Source organism: Podarcis pityusensis (assembly GCF_964106645.2).
Source record: "Podarcis pityusensis genome assembly, chromosome: 6".
In the NCBI taxonomy this organism is placed as follows: Eukaryota; Metazoa; Chordata; class Lepidosauria; order Squamata; family Lacertidae; genus Podarcis; species Podarcis pityusensis.
In genome coordinates this window covers 70,275,795-70,298,070 of record NC_138030.1, presented here as the reverse complement: position 1 = coordinate 70,298,070, position 22,276 = coordinate 70,275,795, and the positions used below count along the sequence as shown (strand labels likewise).

Here is a 22,276-nt window from a genome sequence, read left to right as displayed (position 1 = left end):
CAAGCCTGTTGTTTATGGGTTTTGGGGGTTTGTTTGTTTGCTTATAGTATTTTCCTCTTCGGTTAAGTTTCTTTCCTAATGCATCTTCTCTGGTTTTAGGATTTGGGGTTTTTTTTATTATTATCGTGGAGGGCACGACGACGACACAGAGGTGTTCCTAGCTTCTGTTGTGGCGTCTTTCAACCCTCCTTCATCGCCGTAAGTATTTCCAGATGGCGATTCAGACACCAGACGTAACAATATTTCCATATTTGGTCGAGCAGTAGTCCGCATTTTCCACATTTTTCTGCACTGTTACCCAACCACAAAGCATTCTTGACAGCTTCAGATGTTGTTAAATATAGACTTCACTTTTGTTCCCAGGGCAGGAAATTCTTCGGAATTCTTGGTGGGGTGTTTTTCTTCTCCTCTCTACACCCCCCCCCCTTCTCTCTCTCTCTCTCTCTCTCTCTCTCTCTCTCTCTCTCTCTCTCTCTCTCTCTCCCCCCCCCCCGTCCTTCACGCAATCTACCTATTATGGTTTAGGAGGAATTGCATTGTGGCTTTGCTGGCCTGTTAGTGACAAATACATAACTTTGAAGAAATATCCTTTGCTGGCTATTTTATTCCCCTGGGGAGGGGGAGAGGGGGTGTTGTTGCTGCGCTTAACTTTTAATAAAGCAACTATCGATTCCGTCCGCGCCGTCTGATTTCCAACCACAGAAACGTGCTGCTCCCAAGCAGAGAGACCATGTAGCAGTGGGGGGGGGGGCGGGGGGTAGGGGGGGAGAGAGAAGTTGTTGGAGGCGATGCGAAGGGGGGGAAAGCAATGTGATCGACCTGGCCGCCTCCCATGGCCATACGGGTTGTGTCTTATATGCGCTATTCGACGCACAGAGGGTGGCCCGTGGAGGGGAGGGGAGCGGACCCCTCGCCAGCCCCGCTGCTGCTTTGGAGCAGGGCAAACCCAGACGGCTCGTCGCCGGGTCCGCACACAGGGAGGCGTTTCAGAGGGGCTGGGAGCGTGTTTCCAGGGTAAGTTGTTGCTGCTCCTGGGTCCTAATTGGAGGTGGGGGGTGCGGGTGTGAGTCTAAGTGAGAAGTTGGGGGCAATGTTCGAGGAATAATAAGCAGCTTTGTTAAATCCTGCAGGGAACTTCAGAAATGACAGAGTGGCTGTTGTTGTTAGGTGTTTTTTTTCCAAGGGAAAAGGGGTTGGGTGTCTCTGCAGCCAGGGAGGTAGAACCAATATAATGGAGCCCTGTGTCCTCGGGGGGGGGGGGCGGGTTGAAGCACCAGCTTGCAGAAGCAGTTTCCACGCACATATACGGTTTCTCTCTCTTTTCTCTCTCTCTCTCCCCTTTGACTAAAGGACTACACATGTAGCTCAGTTGGTACAGCGTGAGGCTCTTAATCTGAGGGCCGTGGGTTCGAGCCCCACATTGCAGGGGGGTTGGACTCTCGGTGGTCCTCATGGTCCCTTCCGGCACTGTCAAATATGGGAGTATTTTCTGACTAGCTCCAGACACCTCCCCCCCCCTCAAAAAAAGAAGAAGGAATAAACACGGGGTTGGGGTAGCATAAAAGACCCGTCTTTTTGTGCATCCTTCAGGAGGGAATTCTCCATCCCTCTATCCCCACCCCATCAGAAGACAACATGAGGTAACCATCTGTCCAAAAAGGAATTGAGTCCAGGGTTACGACGATTGCGTTCCTCAGTGACTGTTCACCGGAAAGGGAGAAAACTTGTTTCAGTAGCTAGTGGCTCCCACCACCCCTAAAAAATAAAAAAAAAACCCACGCCTGTCATAACCGATGGAGGGTGCGCGTGGGGGCCAGAGAGGAGCCGAGGTGTGTTGTGGCGCCGCCTCCCATTTGCTCCTCGTCGGATCTCAGGCAGAAAGTGCTGAGTGGGGCAGCCAGGGAAGCTGCCTCGTCACTGTTAGGGAGAGTGGGGTCCCCCCCCCTCTCTTTGCCCTCTGCAGCCGGAGGTGGTGGGGTCGGATCCCTTCCCTTGCTGCCTGGCCTTTGCTTTGGGAAACCGACGTAGCAGAGGTGGGGGCTTGGGGTGGATGGAGAGAGAGAGGAGATAATTGCCAAAGTGATTTCCGGCTCGAGCTAAACAAACTCCCGAGGTTTCCAACCCCGATCCATATTTGGTGAAAGTCTTGAGGAGTGTCGTCATCTGCTAGCCACCCCCCACCCCGCAGGAGGACGACGATGATGTAGCCGAAAGGGTAGGCGTAAGGCGCGTCCGGCTCTCCTTTTAGCAAGGCGAGCTCATTTGGGGTCGTTGACCCTGCAGCGTTCCAGAGATCCGGATCACTCGGGAATCTCTGGGCACGTGTCCCGAGCCTTTCCTAGAGAGGGGTTTTTCCTGCCTTCCGCGCCGTCGAAGATCCTCCCCGCGCAGCTCTGCGTGCGCTCTGCCTCGCTTTGCTAAGCCAGCAGCAAACCGGGTTAAGGACTTGGTACCTCGGGGCCCTTCCTGCAAGGGACATAGGAACCAACTCCTAGAGGACGAGGTCCTTTTGCCTCACTCACCCCACCCAATAAAATATTCGAAGGGTGGGGCAAAGTTAACAGGCACTGCCATTCAAATGGGGTGTGTGTGCCGCTTCATGTGATCAATTAATGTGGAGGGTGGATTACCTGAGGCCTCCCCCCCCCCCGAATATTTTATTCAAGTTGGCATCCCTGGCAGGGGATGCTTGAGGTGGGGGGAGAGGGAGAGATGAGCCATGCAGGCAACTTTAGCTGGATTTGGCAGTCCTCACTGGCCAGAGGTGGGTGGTAGGAGTGTGGTGGTTTAACTTCCTTTCTTAAGGTTAAGTTAAAAGGCACAGAGTCTAAAATTGCCAGACTGGCTTCACATGCGACCAAGAGGAAGCGCATGGGAGCGTCGCTATAGATAAGGTCACTGGCCAAGCGGTGGCCAACCTGAGAGGTGCATCTGAGAAAGCCTTGCAATATTACGGAGGGTGCTAAGGCCTGTTTCTAGGGCCGTACACCACTGCAGAGAATCCGAGAGTAGGCCCCAGTATTTTCTCTGTGGCGCTTTGGTGCACCGCTCTTAGATCATTTGGTTGCCAGCACAATCTATTTGTTGGCTCTGTTCAAGCCATAGAGCAGCACTTCCCAAGCCTTTTACTGAAGTCTAGCCTAAGACATTTACCTGCACATTCATTTGCTTAAGAACTGGAAAGCTGCATTCCCGGAAGCCGGTGCAGTCCTATGTGCGCATGGGTCCTTTTGCCCACATCTAGCCCGGCACTTTACCCTCAGTGTTTCCTGTGGATGCTCTTTTGCCATGTCTGCACCATCCATTTCCCCTGGAGTATCCTGGGAACTGTGGGTTGTTGTGGGTGCTTGGAATTGTAGCACTGTTAACTCATTTCATATTGTCTCCTGTGAGCATCTGTTGCAAGAATGTGTCAAGGTCACTGTAACTGCAGAAATGACTGCATGGTGCACCGAGGCATAGACCCTCTAGTGCTGTGAAAAAATGTCCCTAGGTCCTGATTAGCTACAGGAAATACAGGCCTTTTTGTAATAAAAGTTGGTATCTGGCTTTGGTTTGATGGCCCCCAGTTGCAAAACCCACATGTGCCTGGATACAGCTTGTTGGTTCAGTAGCTAATCTTAATGATTAGTTAGTATTAGGGTGGGAGCAATCTAGTTCTGTTATTTTCTATTCTGTACCTGACTTCCTAAAATTATCTCTACACTGCTGGCCCTTTTTCAATTGCCCTTTCTTGGTCCTGGGTTTATAACCTCCTTAATGAAGCATTGCATTTTTGCTGCTGTGGCTTCTTGGAGTAAACTTGGCTCTGAATCTGGATGCTCTGCTCCATGCGACTGGATAAGTGTGTGGGCTTGAGGCTCAAAAGACAATGAATGGGACTGTTTGGCTCCTGTTTTTGTGAATCCCAAGGATGTCAAGATAAGAGCCTGAGTTTCCCCTGGCTCAGCTTGCGGAGCTACAGGTTTGATGGCCATATTACCTGGCAGGGTTGGTATTCACCCTAGTCAATGATCATTCAAGCATCCCTCACACCAAAGGAACTCCTGGGAGCTCCAGGTCTAAGGGCACCCTTCCAGGAGAATCCTTTACATGGCAGCAGGATGGGATGAGAGCGAAAGGAAAGACGAGATAAAACTGATAAAGCTCACCTTACCAAACCTATTCCTACATATTTTCTTCCCCTAAGGGAGCTCATAATTTCTTTCCCTCTTGGTTTGCCCCCTGGCTCTGTCCCAGTAAATGTGATATTAAACCCACACACATCACATGGTCCCATTGGGAGCCTCTAAAGCAGGGGCAAATCCATGCCATTTTACAGTCCTGAGCTGAATTTTAAGGAGTTGAATCCCGCAGCTACGTGAATGACTTTTGAATTCAGATTTCCCTGTGAGCATTTCTCAGATGCTTTTCTGTTGCAGTCTTTTCTGCAGTCTGTACCTTAGAGAATGAATCTGCTTCTCTCTAGACACATTAGGGTAGCATATATGTATATATATTTTCCTTCAAGATTGCTGATTGCCGTTATGTCGTTAAGGGGATTTGTCCCACAGAGAGAAAGAGTATAAAAGAAGATTGGAATGATTCTGTTTGTTTCTAAATGAAAGCCATACAATTCCTCCCAGACAGGAGGCAATGTTGAACACAATCAATTGCATTCTGTTTTGATCTGAACATTTCTGCCCGAGGAAAAGCCTTGCATTCGTGTATTGTAAGCATATGCCAGGGCTTCTATAGCAGTGGTTCCTAAGGCGATTCAGCTGCAACTACAGGTGCTGCCACAGGCCATGCATGGTGAATTCAGGACCAGCCTTTCAATATTCTCTTTGATCAGTGGAGCAAATAGTGCTCCGCTGAATTGTGTAGAGGAGAGGGGCAGGATCTGCAATTGTAGGAACCAATCAGTTGGAGGGGTGGCTTTTCTTCTCTTCCACATCCCAGGCCTTGTTATCCTGAGGCAGTGGGCGATCTCCATCAACGTTTCTTCTTCCTCAGTCCTTCACCCATCTATTCCTACATTTACGTATCTCCCATGAGCCCAGTCACTTCTTGCCTCTTCTTCTCCTCCTCCATCCCATAGTATAGGGATGACTAACCTGTGGCCCTCCAGATCCTGCTAGACCAGAGTTTGCCAAACTTGGCCCTCCAGCTGTTTTTGGACTACAACTCCCATTATTCCTAGCTAGCAGGACCAGTGGTCAGGGATAATGGGAACTGTAATCGAAAAACAGCTGGAGACACAAGTTTGGGAAACCCTGTGCTAGACTCTAGCCCCCATCAGCCCCAGTCAGCATCACCAATGATGGGAGTTGCAATCTACTACCAATTGACGGTCCACAGATTAACTGTACACTTCTTGGGAACAGACTTTAAATAGATTTCAGAAGTTCAACACAGAACATCTTTGCTCCTATAGCATGAAGGTGACTTTGCCCCTTCACACACACCCCTCTTCCCCAAATAATAATTCATAATTCTCGTCATGGAAGGAAATCCTAATGTTTGGCTTGCTAGCACCAGTTGCATGCCTGGTTTATGATGCTTTGGCTGGAGGTGGAAACCAGAATTCCAGCCGGTCTTCTTGGTCAGCCAGGGCTCATGAGGCAGTGTTGTGTGCTGTGGGTTTCTGCCGTGCTGCACTGACTTCCTGGAGTAGCTTGCAAAGACATGACAACATCAGCAGCAGGAGCTGACTACAGACCACAGCATAAACACAGCAATATGGCACGTGGACTTCAGAAACTATCAGATAAAGTTGCCCCTTCCTTGACATGCCAGGAATTGAAGCTTGAACTTCTAGTACAGGCTACAATGGGAGAGAGCAGAACTTGACCCTATTGTGCCCTACTGGCTCGTCTGAGTTTCCTGTGTTCATTTAAGGACAGTAACTCAACCAAGGAGCATCTATTGGGGCCAAGGTTTCATTCTGCATGAATGCCCTGAAAATATATATTGAGAATGGAGGTGGATGGCAGTCATGTCCAAAGGCTGTCTAAATGTTCTCTTAGGAAAGCTTTTGCTGAATGGAAACACCTTTTGTGGTGTTCTTAATGTTTCCAGATTCGAGTTTCTCCTTCCTATGTCTTTCATTCTTCTTTTCTCCACTTTTGGTTTCTTCCCTCAGCCCTACACTTTTCTGCATTTAATGTTTGCGCTTACCTTCGAATGGGCCTCTCCTGCTGCCTTTGCCAGACCACTGGTTCCTGCAGCCCTAAATCATCCCTTCAGTAGTAAATGTCTTGGTTCCGTGACTCACAAGGGAGGTGAAAAGCTGGGGAGGGGGCCAGCTAAACATGGAAATGCATAGAGAAGACAGCGGAACTGAAGTATGACCTCAGTGTTTAATGTTCAAGTGGTTTCAGGTTTTTGCTTCCTTGGTTTGCACAAAGTTAACGCAGTATTCTTCAGGAACAAATAGACAAGTCTACATTCCTTGTGCAACAACTGTATAAACAAGGCCTGCTAAGAACAGGTTCTGGGTGCTTTTTCAGTCCTTGGGAATAAAGATGTTCTTTCATTCCTGTGCCTCTCCTTTCTTCTTCTGCTGTATCTTTGCAGATCTCATGGTTCATCTTACCTACAGAGCCTTTTGGAACTTCCTGTCTCATTTGCTTATTTTTCTTCAGGGAATTAAAGAGAGGGGGGTGGAAATCTAACAGTTACCCTGGCGTTATTCAGAATTGGGGGTTCAGGACTGAAGGTGGATGTTGAAAAATGTTTCATTTCAAATAGAAGAGGTGCAGGGGCTTGAGCAGGAAAAGCTATGTTGCTTTTCCTAGAAGAAGCCCCATCCCCTAATGTGGTTGTGGTTACTTAGTGGTGAGGAAAAGGTCCTTGGTACTTGCTCAACAATACTCACTTTTTATTGTAACCAGTGCGGATGGTGCTGGCATTTCAAACCACTTCAGAGGCCAAGCCAAGCCCTAATCAGCCCTGAACCATATATTGGAAGTGAAGAAAATATGTACTAAATTGTGCAACTTTTTTCCAATAATGTGGAATCCAAATAAAAATAAAGGCAGATTTCTAAGAGCCAGAACAGACAAAACGTTTTCATGTGGTGGTGAAAACATTTATGTGTGGCGGTGAAAAAAACCTCATGAAATCTTTATGCTGTTTTTCATCTGAACAGGAGAAGACTATTGTGACTGACCTGTGAACTTTTAATAACCTGTAAAATGACTGGACAACGAGGAACATTGGAGGGACAATTGCAAGCTAAACAAGAAGGTGAGACTACTCAGCTTTTTGAAAGGTTATTGACTTCCTTATCACAAGTTCTGGCATGGGAATTTCTGTCTGATGTGTGTTTCTGTGTTCTGAAACTCTTCTGAAATCAGATAGAAGGAGCATAGCTGGGCGATGATGATGACATCACTGAGCAATTACATTTGATATGAGCATTTCTTTGCTGCATAGCGTGACAATCTTACCGTATTTTTCGCTCTATAGGACGCACTTTTTCCCCTTCAAAAATGAAGGGGAAATGTGTGTGCGTCCTATGGAGCGAAGACGCCATAGCCCTGCGACCCTCTCCCGGCTGGAGAGGTGACGCGTGGCTATGGCAGGAGCCTCTATAGCCGCGTGTCACCTCTCAAGCCAGGAGAGTGCGCGGGGGGCTAAAGAAGCCATAGCCCCGCTACCCTCTCCCAGCTGGAGAGGTGACGCGCGACTATGGCAGCAGCCTCTCCGCTGCACCTTTCCACTGCTCCCTGACCTGCTCTTTGGGGCTGGTGGTGGGCTTCCCCCCGCCAGCCCCAAAGAGCAGGTCGAAAGGAACCTGAAGCCTGGAGAGCGAGAGGGGTCGGTGCGCACCTACCCCTCTCGCTCTCCAGGCTTCCAAGGTAGCCGCCTGAACGCACCTTAAACGGCACCTTGTTTTAGAGCGGGAAAACGAGGGGGAAAATTCTCCCCCTCTCTGTTCAGCGCCTCCTGCTGCTTCGCTGAAGGGGCGCTGGACAGAGAGGGGGAGATTTTTTTTTCTTGTTCTCCCCCCTCTAAAACAAGGTGTATCCTATTGTCCGGTGCGTCCTATGGTGCGAAAAATACGGTAATTGAAGCACCTAGCCTGTTCTTATACACATTTACTCATTAATGAAAGTAGCATTCTGTTCCTTGCTGCTACTAAGAATATACACACCAAGTTTCAACTTTCGTAAGTGCCTAGAAGCGTCTTAGCTATTTGGGAGGAACAGTTTTATCCCTCATTTTCAGGAACACCCTTGCAGTTGTCTCCCTTTTGGACTTTTTGAGTAATCTGCATGTTTTGGGCAACCTGAGTGCCAAATATTCAGCTTCTTTGTTGTCAAGAAGTACCTTAACCATTTGGGGTGAACTTTTGAGCCCCCTGTTTTGACAGAATAGTGTTTTTAGGTTTGGATTACATATGTGCCAAGTTTCAGTGCTCTAGGTCCTTGGGAACTTTTCTAATAATTTGGATATCCAAATTATTGGACACAAGTTGGACACAAGCGTGCAAGACTCAAATCACCAGAACCGGTTGAGACGAAATCAAGAGACCAAATAAATGCAAAGGAAACACAAAACAAGTTCTGCTATAACTGCTAAATTTTAGTTACAGCCTCAGTATGAACTAGTTTCAATTTAGCTCCAATGTGCAAGTAACATGCTACCTTGGGATGTGGCTTTGTGCATTATGCAGAGGGTTTGAAAGGAAGCGGGAGCACTCTTAGTCTTCTGCACTTCAGGTTGATGGGCGAAGGAGGAATTCGGGCTTCTTCCCCGCAAAAAGATGTGTGATCTGTCTGTGGCAGATGTTCAAGTTCCCCTTTCATTAAAGACAGTGGGAACATGAAAAGCAAAAGGGTTATTCATGCTTTCATCTCCCCCATACTTGCCACAGGCAAAGCTTCTATATGCAGAAAGATATGCCAGGGCTGATGATGGCTGGTGTGTGTGGAGAGATAATCTAGTGCATTTGTGAGCAGCAGCCAAGGATGTAGAGGCAAATAATGGCTGAGTCCATGCATGGTGTTAATGACGTAATTGTTTCGCATGGTTATTTGCAGAAGGAAGCAGCATATGGAATGTGTCGTCCTTTCCTTTTATTATTATGCCTTATTTTATCTAGGGTACTTTTAGCTCCCTCTTTGTTAAAATAAATCCTGCAGCGGAAACAATATCACAGCATATGTTGAGGACTATAATCACGGACACAATAAATAAACAACGAACCGATTCTAAAACAAATAGCAAACAGTAAATATCGATCAAATCACAGATCAGTTCAGCGAGCCTGCAGTATGCGTAACTTTGTGTTGAACTTTTGTTACGCCCACTAGGCTGCAGAGGCCAGGAAACAAACTGGCTGTCCTCTTCATGGCTTGGTAGCAATCAGTAAAGACTGCAACATATATAGCAGCAGAGGAGGGGCTGAAGATTGGGGGGCCGGCAGAGCACATATGGTGTGTATGCGTGATGTCACGCGTGTGAGAGCGACGTCATGCACGTGACATCATGTGGCAGCTTCAGGAACAGCTGGGGCCTCCTTTCACATCAGGAGGAGGAGGAGGAGGAGCAGCTGGCCACGGCTCCACACTTAGCCTCCTCTCCCCCCTCCCCCGATCATTCGGGGTATTGGAGGACCTGCGCCCCCCAAATATTTTTTGGGAGGGAAACATAGCTGAGCCCCCACGAGGTTGTGCCCCTGTATAGCAGCAAGTGTGCTGCTGGCCACATGTTCCTGTAATGTGTGTTTCTGTTATGCTTTTACCTGTGACAGAAGGTGTTCTTGTGATAGTTGCCTTCTCATGATCATCGAACCCTTTTGCACCAAACTATCTCCTACAATCTCACCAAATCCCTTTGTCCTGTTTTATGCCAAAGTCAATCATGTTTGCTCGAGAATGACTCAGTGGCTTGGATCTGAACTTGTTTTTGGTTTGTTAATGCAAGGCTACACCCTTGTTTCCACTCATTGCCTCCTCCCAGAGCCGCTACCTGTGCCACACTGTTCCAGAGGGTCTCCCAAATCCTTAGAAATGGCTCTTTAAGAGGGCACGGGAGGTGCAGCGAGAAGGAGAGGGTAGGAAAGTGCTGTTGTGCCATCAGATGCATTGCAAGACTACCAATTCCATGATGCAGTCTGATGTTGGAGAAAATATGCATGATTGCGAGGGATTCAAAACCATTAATACATGCAGCCATGAGCCTAAGTAGTATCTTGGTCCTAAATTGCTTTGAACAAAGGTAAAATGCCAGAAGAGTGCACACTGAATTTTAATTTGACTTTCTGCAAAAAGTCACTGTTGGGGTTTGGCTAATGGAAGTGGAAGCACACTTTTCTTCTCTACATTTTGCACATAACTTCCGCAAACCTGTTAACGGATTTTGCTTGCAGTCAGGATACCAGATTCTTTCGTGAATATGTGAGGTAGTCGCCAGCTCCAGTACTCCTTTTCTTGTATTTTTCCTTAAAGCTTCTTGCAGTGTGCTTATATCTAAATGTTTTCATCATCTTCTGAAGTTCATATAATGCTTACATTAATATTTTTCCCACTTCTATATGACCCAAAAGCGTGTTAGGCATTTAGAGAACAAAGCGAGAAAGGTGCTGTCCTTTCTTCAAGGAGCTTAGAATCTAATTTTACACATGACGGAACAACAAGGCCATGGCAAACAATAGGAGAGATGGGGTGAAAAAGAACAAAAGATCCAGCACGCTAGGTAAGCTTCAGTCATCCATTCAAAGAGCAAAATATCACCATGTAACTTAGGTGACCGCCTGCTCGCAAAATAAAAGCCACATAGCCAGAGCAAAGAATTAATGAGCACCCCTTGTGCGGAAAGAGGTCTGCGTGAATTTTAGACTTAATATCGCCATCCGAAGAATGTGCAAGTTAGTCAAAGCTGAAAGTCTGTGAATAATTCTAGCTTTAATAAAATTATCACTTGTGTCAATGTTATTTATATAGACGTCCCCCCTTTATCCTCCCTTCGTATTCATAGAATCCACTGGATAGATTATAAAAGCAATACATAACTGTACTAAAAACAGCAACTAAAAAATAGAACAATAGAAAAAAATGCCTTAAAAGCTATGATGTCAACTATAAATTCAGGAAAATGGGATGGTTTTGGTTTGGTGCCCAGTGAAAGGCTCCAGGTGAACTTCTCTAGGAAAGGAGATTAAAAACTAGGTACTCTTTCTGGTAACACCTGCCTAACTTGTGACGTGGGAGAACTCAGAGAAGGGCCTCAACTGCCAGTATTAATTGGTGGTCAAGTCCTTGGTCCAGTGCCATTTTATTGGGAGCAGGTGGCACTGTGGTCTAAACCACTGAGCCTCTTGGGCTTGCCAATCAGAAGGTTGGCGGTTTGAATCCATGAGATGGGGTGAGCTCCTGTTGCTCTGTCCCAGCTCCTGCCAACCTAGCAGTTCGGAAGTATGGCAGTGCAAGTAGATACAATAGATACCACTGTGGCGGGAAGGTAAATGGCATTTCCGTGCGCTCTGGCTTCTGTTGCGCCAGAAGTGGTTTCGTCATGCTGGCCACGTGACCTGGAAAGCTGTCTGCGGACAACAATGGCTCCCTCGGTCTGAAAAACGAGATGAGTGCCACAACCCCATAGTTGCCTTTGACTGGACTTAACTGTCCAGGGGTCATTTACCTTTACCTTTTACTAATGCCATTTAGTATGTTAAAGGTAAGAGCCAGCATCGCGAATTGTGCCTGAAAAGAAAGTGGGAACCAATAAAGCTCTTTCAAGATTGAGAAATACATTCATTCATATTTTGTGGGATACCTTAACTGCGTCAAAACTGGCAGAGAACTAGTCTCCTGCTTCCACATCAGTACAGCCTGGGATGATGATCAATGGAGGTCCATGTGGAACAGAGCGGTCCAACTTTTCATGCCAAGTAGCTTGCAAGGGTACTTCAACAGGGAACTCGTGGGCCACACACTGCCTCGTGGAGGCTGTGTGGGGAACAAGACCAAAAGTGAACACACACACACACACCAGCCCTCATGTTGCCTTCCCAAAGCTGGCTAAGTGTGGCGCTGGGCTTTAGGAAGGAAGCACGGGGCGCTGGCAGGGTCCTGGGAACCCCTCCCCCGCTCCTTCCCAAAGCTGGGAAAGTGCTTTTACATGTACGTCTCAAGGTAATTTACAGACATAGTCTATGGGACAATGTGGCTCTTGGCTCAAAAAAGGTTAGCTACCTCATATCTGGTCCCTCATTTCCAGGAACTGGAATGCAGAAGCATACATCTCACTGAACATGGAGGTCCACATATTTGTGGGGAAATTTCCAGAGGATTCTGCTGACCTCATATCCTATGAGTTAGTTTCTGTCCCAGGCCATATAAGTTCCAGTCAGGAAGGGGGGAGGGAATCCACTGACGCAGATGTCACCTAAACCGACATAGCTTTCGTTGTCACAATGACTACAAATAGAATTTGGTCACTCAAGCAGTCGACTGAACAAACATATAGGATGATCAAACTGCTGCTGTCCTAATTCAGAAAAAAGCTCCTCTTACCTATGTGGTTTGGCTAATTTATCAACAGGAGACAAGTGAACAGACATGATGTCACTCTTATATTCATGGCAGCATTCCAGGAAACCTTGGGGTCAACATACCTGACTTATTGACGAATGATTTTTTTTTTAACACACACACCGACCACAAAGACCCCCATTTAAATTAGTATTTAAATTATGCCTTCTGGTTTTATTTCAGTGAGAGTATAAACCATGTGCAGATAAACTAAATATGTAGTCCTCCTTATGTTGTCATGCTGGATGTAGTGATTGTAGAGTCGCTGATCCTTGCCTAAGCTCTTTGCATGGCACCTTAGCATAGCAATACAGTGGAACCTCGTGTTACGTCCCGTCCTCCTTGCGAACGCTGCAGGTTACGAGCTCCGCTAACCCAGAAGTAGATGCTCCCGGTTGCGAACTTTGCCCCGGGATGTGAGCGGAAGTCGCACGCCGGCAGCACGGCAGCAGCAGCGGGAGGTGCTATTAGCGAAAGCGCACCTTGGGTTATGAACGGTTTCAGCTTAAGAACAGACCTCCGGAACAAATTAAGTTCGTAACCAGAGGTACCACTGTATTGTCCCCAGCAGCAGAGTTTAAGCGCAGGGGAAAGAGGCAAAGGGAATTATAGAATCATAAGAGTTGGAAGGGACCCTGAGGTTCATCTAGTCCCTGGTTCCCAAACTTGGGTCTCCAACTCTTTTTGGACTACAACTCCTATCACCCCTAGCTAGCAAGACCAGTGGTCAGGGGTGATGGGAATTGTAGTCCAAAAACATCTGGAGACCCAAGTTTGGGAAACACTGATCTAGTCCAACCCCCTGCAGTCCAGGAATCTCTTGTCCAACATGGGGCTCGTACCCATGATCCTGAGATGAAGAGTCTCATTCTCTACTGAATGAGCTATTAAGTCCCATTATGCAAACGGAAGTCCACTCGCACAAAACTGGATGTCACTTATGACTGTGTCTGTTAATTTGTCATATTTCTTTTGATACGGGCAATGAGTTCACCAAACGTTTTGGAAGGAGTTGCACATATCACTTTTTTTTTTTGGAGTAACCTTATTTCAAAAAGAAAGGGGATGTTGCTGTCAGTGCAGCTTCTCCCATCACAGACTGAAGCAGAAATCACTTAGAAGCTTGTATTTTATGCTTCATTACCTTCCTTTCCGAGGGACGCGGGTGGCGCTGTGGGTTAAACCACAGAGGCTAGGGCTTGCCGATCAGAAGGTCAGCGGTTCGGTGACGGGGTGAGCTCCCGTTGCTCGGTCCCTGCTCCTGCCAACCTAGCAGTTCGAAAGCACGTCAAAGTGCAAGTAGATAAATAGGTACCGCTCTGGCGGGAAGGTAAACGACGTTTCCGTGTGCTGCTCTGGTTCGCCAGAAGCGGCTTAGTCATGCTGGCCACATGACCCGGAAGCCGGCTCCCTTGGCCGATAAACCGAGATGAGCGCTGCAACCCCAGAGTCGGCCACAACTGGACCTAATGGTCAGGGGTCCCTTTACCTTTACCTTACCTTCCTTTCCAGGGGGCCTATCAACTAACTAACTAAATAAATAAATATCATAGTTCATCCCCCTACTGGCTGTGGGCTCAGTTCCTCTGTACCCTCTGTACAGTGGTACCTCGGGTTACATACGCTTCAGGTTACATACGCTTCAGGTTACATATGCTTCAGGTTACACACTCCGCCAACCCAGAAATAGTGCTTCAGGTTAAGAACTTTGCTTCAGGATGAGAACAGAAATCGTGCTCCGGTGGCGCTACGGCAGCAGGAGGCCCCATTAGCTAAAGTGGTGCTTCAGGTTAAGAACAGTTTCAGGTTAAGAACGGACCCCCGGAACGAATTAAGTACTTAACCTGAGGTACCACTGTAGTTGCTTCTCAGCTTCCCCGCCTCCATCCATTTGTCTAATTGCCTTGCAAAGTTAAAACAAATGGCTGATACTACATCCTGTTGCAATGAGTTCCATAAATTTATGCTAACATTCACAGTCCTTTAAAAGATTAAAGCCCTCTCACTTTTGGAATGCAGATAACTGTGATCTGACTCTGAAATAATAATAATAAAAATGCAAACTTCTACATGCATTACTGTACTATAAGCAGAAAACATTCTGCATTAAATCTTAACGGAGTTCGATGTACCGAAGTCCCTCTTGCTCACAGTGAGATACATGCCCAGTAGTCACATCTGGTGCCCAGTGCACACATTTTACTACGGGAGAGAGGCAAGAATTCCCTTTTGGATGTTGTGTGAGAAGCAGGTGACTGTGTTAGCTGCACAGCTGCATTCTCTTCCAAGTCATATATAATGTGCAAAATCTGTAGGTCACAAATGCACAGCAATCTCTTGACTTTTCTTCCTTCATGAACTGAGCCCACTGAAATTCGCTGAGCGTGTCAGATGCTGGTGAGATGATATGAGTGTTTATTCTGTGTCATTTGCTTACTGATGTCACATTCACACATGCAAGTCACCACTTGGTGCTTCGGGATGAGGGACCCCATCGTGTCTCATCGTGGCTGGAAGTCTTTTCGCTCCAGGAAATTATCGACAGTCACTCTCTGTTCTTTTTCCTTGCAAAGTCGTCTATATCAGTTTCTGTTTGGCATCCTGTGCATCCTTAGCCACGCATGGCATTGCTCTTGGAGATAAGGCCTTCCTGCGGAAGAGTGGGCATTTACAATGTCATGGGACCTCCACATTTAGGCAGCTTTGTGTTCCTGGGAGGAAAAGCCTTTGAGAACGAGAAAATGTAAGCAGACACGATGTCATCTTTTCCTACCGATAGGGAAGACTTGCTGGCAGCCAAGAAATCATGCATGTGCTTTAAGAGTGATGGTTGACACAGCGTTTCTATTTAGGAATGCACAAGGACCTGCCCACCCCAATATTACACGCTTGTGAATAAAGCAAATGGTGGCATGTGAAGCTAACCTCTTAGCACAACTGGTTTCCAAAACTTGATGTTATTTCATACCTGATGTTCCTGGTTCATCTAAACGGAGTGGAGTGATGGGTTTGGGCCGGTGGGAGGAGTGAAATTTCGTAATTCTTTTATTTCTCCATGAGACTAGAAACAGATTTTAGGAAAGAGAAGAGCAAGGTTTGGAACGGTGCTCTCCAAAAAACAACCTCGACCCCTGTCCCTTCCAACCCTACAGTTCTGCGATTCTATAGCGGCATGTGCAATGCATAATTCTTACTTTGACATCCTGCTTTGTCAGCCCAAGCCAACTTCAGCAAAGGATGTCCTGTTGAGCCAGCCAGAATTTTAAAGCAGTGTAGATCACACATCCCTGGGAATAAAAGTACATTTCCATGTTATGCAGCTTGTGGGGTGTAACTACATCTTTAATTGTGGAAGATGACCGGCTTTTATACTGGTGACGTAAAATCCATGCATTCGCGGTGCTTGCTTAAGGAGCCTTTTTTGTTTTATCGTGGCAACGTCAACGGTGGTTTCCCTGTGAGGGATTCCTGGCCGCATCTGGCTTCCTAGATTATACCATAAAGTGCTAAGCAGTTTCCCTAGGATCACAGAAAAGAGACTGGATTCTACATATTTGGACATGTCTAGACACTTTCATAATAGCTCTGGGACGCATAAGCAGGAAGTGCAGTAAGACTGTGGTAGAAATGTTTGTCGGTACATATGCCACCGCCGATGGTAATGGAAAGAAAGCATGGCCATGTTCCATGGGCATTTTTTGTGTTGTTTCGGAAAGGTGTTGTTTTTTCTTATCAGTATTGTCAATAGCACATGGTAGAGATGCAGAACCTGTGGCCTCTAGATGTTTTCTGGACTCTCAACTCCCATCAACTCCAAGAAGCAAGGCCAGTTGTCAGGAACAGTAGACATTGCAATCCGATAACATTTGGGGGTTCACCAGTTCCCCATTCCTGGCATAAGGTAAAGAGTGTGCCAGGAAGCACCTTCAAATACTGCATTAACATAGTTATTTAATATAGTTAGAGAAGCCGAGATTCCTAGTGTGAAGTGTTAACATCGTGCCAGAACATTAAATTATCCAGGATACTTACTGACAAGTATTTCCTCCAGCAAACAGTAAAAATCCAGCTCCTGCGTCTGTTAGGTATACAATAAAATTATGAATTGACGCAAAGCTACCCGCCTGTAGAGCAGTTGACTTTTATATGCCATTACACTTTTGACCTTTCTTTCAGTTTTGCTTCTTCACCTCCAGCACTGTCTTTTTGCCTACCTCTCTTTTTAATTGTAGGGTGTTTGCTGTTCCAGCAATCTCCCTTGCTGGAATACAGCACTTTGTGGTGTATGGAGAACTGATGGCAGCATGAGAAGTGATATTGCCCTTTCATGCCAGGTAATGGGGAGATAAGTAAATACTGTCTGTACCTGGTGGTAACTGACATAACTTAAATTAGGAAGGGTTTGCATTTTCAGAACATGTTGGATATAGAATCCTGGGCTCTGCAATGGCAAGGGAATGATCCCAGATTGAAAAAAAAGTCGTCATCTTCTACTGGCAAAACTTTTTCAACATATGCCTTGTAAACAGCAAATGTGTAACGTACAGATTTCCTTGTCCACCTTTTATGCTGACTTTTCTCACCTTAACAGCAAAGGCAGACAGTCTGTTTATAGCCGGTTCCATGTGCTAGCACAATGCTGTACTGTTTGGCTTGTGGGCTCTGGAGGGGAATGTTTTAAAAATATAAAATGGTTCCATTGACTTTCTTCTTCTTCTTCCTTAATTCGGGAAAACATTGCTGTTAATATTAGCTGGTGGAAAAGCTTCCTTTTAAGAAAAATAGCAACTCAGTCCTATATATGAAGCTTGAACTGTTGACACAAGAGAAAAGGCTAGAATGTTGTTAGAGTAGGTGCAATAGTGTTCAGAAGGGCTGGATCGAGGATGCAGTAAGAGGAAATTCCTCTCTGTCTCCTTAACATATCCTGTGTAGGAGGCAGTCAGAATAGCAACCCTTAAACTTAATGGAGCACAGAGCTAATGTCCAAATATTATTCCTGCATACCTGCATAACCACCGGAATGATGGGGGTAAAGGAGCAAGCTAGGTAGAAGTGTGGCTAACTTTCAGCTGTCCCCAGAAAACCCTGTGGATTGTCTTCTGCTACCACAGAATAATCACTCCCCTATAGAGGAAATAAGCGTCTTTGTTCTTCCCATTGATTTCAAGGCACCTTGAATGTTTCCCGTTGCCCTGCAACCAGCGTTGAGCTGAATCATTCAAGAACAGTAACACTCAAACGCCGGAATAGATTAAAGATTTAAACTCTTCAATGGCGAGGGAGTGGTCAGTGTTGGTGCCATTTTGAAAAGTAATGCACAGGTATAAGGGGACATCATTGGACCGAATCACGTGTCATTGTGGTTCACATGAACACCACTTGAGCTTTGTACGACTTGAACCAGCAGAATGGTAACAAATCTTTATAGTCTTAATTCCATTAAGCCCTACTCCATAAGCACTACTTAGTAAATTCAGCACTACTTACATACCTGCTTAGTAAGCACTAAGTTGAATGCTAGAGGATGTGGGTACTCCTCCATCTCTATCCCTCCAACTCTGCAGCTTACTGAGCTTTGCTCTTGACCTTCTCCCCCAATCCCCATCCCCAATTCCCAGGTCCATCACCAGTTGTGATTTGCAGGTCAGCCCACTATGATTGATGGCTTTCAGATTCCAAGTTGATGCTTTGGCCTGATACACAGCCTTCTATATACTGGACTCCTACAAACTCAGAGCCATGTGGATATTCATTTTGTTGTCTGACTCACATTTTCCTTACCTCCACACAGCAGCGAGCCTATGATCCTTTGTTTTCTTCACACCGAATACGTGTAACAAAAGTCCATACATCCAAGAGATTTGGATAGGGGAGTTCCGTTATATCTATTTCTGTGGAAAAGGGCCAACTTCTTACAGAATGCAATGCTTAGGGGGCCATATTGAACTGTGTCACGTGGAAAGAGCCACCGAGAACAGTGTGTTTGCTAGTGGGGTGGCTTTGGGTGAGGGGAGACACCGATTATTATTTAATTTAATTGCTGGAATACTATTTATTAGATCTCTTACCAGCCATAAAGCAAAAGTAGTAGGGGCAATCTTTGGATTATATAGATACTTGACTAGTTTGCATTGCAGGTTAAAATGTTACAAATACATTCCTCATGAAATAGGATAGAAAATAATTAATATTGGTGGCGAGGTTGTAGGCTGGAGTACAGTTGAGGGTAGAGATGGGGACCAGGCCTTCTGAAGCTGGGGAAAAAAGTGTGTCTGTAATCTTTCGGACTTAGCAGTTTCCTCTTCCCCGAATTTCTCATTCTTTTGGAAGGTTCTGCATCTCGATAGAGTCAGGGACAGCTGGCATGATGACAGGAGATGTAAAAAATGAATGCTTTGTCAGCCTCCGTCTGGATGCTACCATTATTTTAATGCTAATGTGGTTTCTCCTCAGTCTTTTTCCCATCTGAATGTAGGGAACTAAAGCCTCCTGGTATTTATGGGATTTTACTAGATTAGCTTTTTAAAAAAACAACCCCCCAAAAAAACTTTAAAGTGAAAGAGGCAGTTCATTCAGTAGTGGGGGTTTGCTGAAAGTGCCACCTCAGATAAAATATTACAGGAGTCAAGTAAGTATAAATAAGACTCTTGCCTATGAAATGGCTTCTTATGTGAATTTGGGATTAAGGCCAAGAGTATGTCTAGGTTTTAGGGAAATTTATTAGCCGAGGTCAACTGTATTTCTAGGACTCGGAAGATGGGATGGCAAAGAATTTGCCAGTTGGAGTCAGCTACATCCTCAAGTACCATGCCTTCCTTTTACTGAGAGTTTTTTCTCTCCTCTCTTTTTTTTATTTAACATTTTGAACTCTCAGGATGATACTGTTTGCAATTTTGACTCTTATGCATCCTGAATCGCAGCAGATTAGTAATAGTACCACATACTGAACACATGAGTGCAGCACATTGTTCTTCTGAGAAACTGCCAAATTTTAATGACCCCCCCTTTTTTGGAGACACATAGCTCTGCTATAGGATATTTCTCTCTCCCCCCCCCCCTTTCTTCTACTTTAGTAATTCCATCTGAAAGGATATACTGTTGGCCATCTGAGCTGACACACCACTTATCAGTTGCTTGCCCTTTCCCCCCTCGAATAACTTTTCACTGGATTTTGTAAACAAGGATCATAGGAATAGCAAACGATACAAATAAATAGACCCTCCATCTGGTCGTATCAGATTGTCATGAAGTGTTGTGGGAGCAGATGGGTGTCCATGGGCTGTAGTTAGGATTCCTGCCTTCTGTTTCCAAGTATTAAGCATGGGTTGTATGAATTCGTTTTCAATTTTTTAGGCCAGTTTTAAATTTTTTGCTTTAAGAAGGGATATGCGGAGGTTGGAATTTCCTCGCTCGGTTCTCTTTCCAATTGTTTTGTAGCATCATCTAAAACAGGCATGTACAACAGGTGGATCGCGATCTACTGGTAGATCCCCTTGTGATCCTGATACATCACGGGATCCTTATTGATCCTTCCCCAAAGAAAGCTGAACAACTGTGGGCCCTCTACCCTAAAAAAATCTCAAGAAGTCTGGGCAATCCTCCCCCCTCCCCCCAAAAAGGTAGACCACTCTGAGTCCTCCCCGAAAAGCTCAACAACTCTGGGCAATCCCCACGCATGCTCCTCCTCCCTCCAATGACAATGGGTAGATCACTTTCAGTTTTTTTATACTGAGAGTATATAGCAATCTCTTGGGAGTTGGACATGCCTGATCTAAAATAAAAGGGATGGTACATCTTACTTAGGGATGCGGGTGGCGCTGTGGGTTAAACCACAGAACCTAGGATTTGCTGATCAGAAGGTTGGCGGTTCGAATCCCCACGGCGGGGTGAGCTCCTGTTGCTCGGTCCCTGCTCCTGCCCAACCTAGCAGTTCGAAAGCATGTCAAAATGCAAGTAGATAAATAGGTACCACTCCTGCGGGAAGGTAAACGGCATTTCCGTGTGCTGCTCTGGTTCTCCAGAGGCGGCTTAGTCATGCTGGCCACATGACCCGGAAGCTGTATGCCGGCTCCCTCGGCCAATAAAGCGAGATGAGCGTCGCAACCCCAGAGTTGGTCACGACTGGACCTAATGGTCACGGGTCCCTTTACCTTTACCTTTTTACATCTTACTTGGTTAGCAATAAAATATAGCTTCAGTTTTGGGATGACCCAGCCTCCTTACACTGTGAGGAGGTACAGAAGTTTGGCATTTATTCTGGGTCTTTTGCAGGGGGGCGGACCCACATTTCTGCCACTTTCATATCTGTTTGAGTGGAATCCAAGTTGGGAGTGATTGGACTAGAAACAGCAATTTTGATAAGACCCTCACTTTTACCATTGCTGATCTGCCTGGGAGGGTTTGCTCCATTTCCCCCCTTCAATTTTCTTAGAATTGTTTGCCATACAGGGGGATAGTGAATAGAGCATGTTAAGGTTTCTTGTGATAATTCTTCTTAAGTATCTTAAACTATGTGTGACAGAGTCTAACGCCTGCGAGTTCTGCGAATACTTCTTGGATCTTAGGTGGTACACTGAAGCATAAAGCTCCAGATTTTGAGAAGCTAACTTGAACACCTGGTAATGTTGCAAAGTTGCTGAGCAATCGAAGTATTGCTGCTTCCGTGTTTGGCAGGCCAGGTGTCAAAATCATTAAATCATCAGCAAATAGCCTGGTCGTGTAGTTTTGTTTTCCAATTTGGGCTCCCTTGATGTAGCTAATGGTTCTAAAGCTAGGATGAACAAAAAGGGAGAGTGTGGAGCAAGTCTTCAACTCTCCACTAGGGATGGACTGATAATTGTTTATCCTTACTGTGATGGAAACTTCAGAGTATATTTGTTTCAAAATATTTGATTGCCCTATTTTTTACTGTGAGTCAAGTTACGGTTTCGTGACCTGTTTAAAGTAGAACTGCAAAACAGGGCATTTCTCATCCAAACTTTTCTTTTTCCTTCCATTATCTTCCACTTAATCCTTTAAGAGTGTATCCTCCTACAACTCCTCTCAGAATCCAGCAATTCACAAATACCAGCGTCAGGGGTGACAAAAGCCCAACTGAAAATGCCATCCACCAACAGATTATATATAAAAGAGGCTTAGAAGATGCTTTTCTTTCCTTGGCTCCTCAATGTTTTGTACCCTACTGGCGCCACTGCAATCTTTCCCTAGAGCTCTACGGATCCCCATGTTTTGTCTTCCTCTCTGTGGTCCTCCTGCCTGCTGTCCATTCATGTTTCTGATTTATTTCGCTCACAGTCTCCATATAGGTTGGTGATGCTTTGCTCCAGGCGATTATATTACAGGCTAAGATTCAGAGAGGGTGGAACTATGCATGAATGGATGCCCGCTGTGAGGGCAATAAGTAAACGACTAGGCACTTGCTGTCTTCTCACAAACACAAGCAAAAAGGGCCCACCCTCCAGCCATGGGTATCATTTAGGGAGGGCAAGGGGCATCTATGTCTCTCATTCTGCACTCTGATTGACTACTGTAATAAACAGTATGCAAATAAAAAGCAATATGTGCTAAGTACGCATGCCAAAGGCACACTTTCCATTGCTTCATAAAACGGAGACCTTTTGGCCTGTGTTGATAACATTGCTATAGTATGAGGTACAGCAAAGTGCTCCTTTGGTCATTCCACACCAAATCACCTGGTGCCATGTGCTCTCACGACTCAGATTTTCTTCCAAAAAAATTATTATGTGTAG

The 22,276-nt window shown here is 45.8% G+C and overlaps 1 protein-coding gene across 4 annotated transcripts in view; it reads left to right on the top strand.

Moving 5' to 3' along the window:
- Positions 1–96: 96 nt before the first annotated feature.
- DDAH1 (dimethylarginine dimethylaminohydrolase 1) overlaps positions 97–22,276 on the top strand; it is a 123,071-nt gene continuing 100,891 nt past the window's right edge. For 2 of the 4 annotated variants that reach the window (XM_081008768.1, XM_081008766.1), the window contains exons 1-2: positions 871–1,014; positions 7,133–7,230. The gene's annotated coding sequence lies outside the window, so the exon portion shown is untranslated. Of the gene's footprint in view, positions 199–869; positions 1,015–7,132; positions 7,231–22,276 lie in introns of those variants that run through there. The other 2 variants (XM_081008767.1, XM_081008769.1) reach the window with 2 other exon arrangements.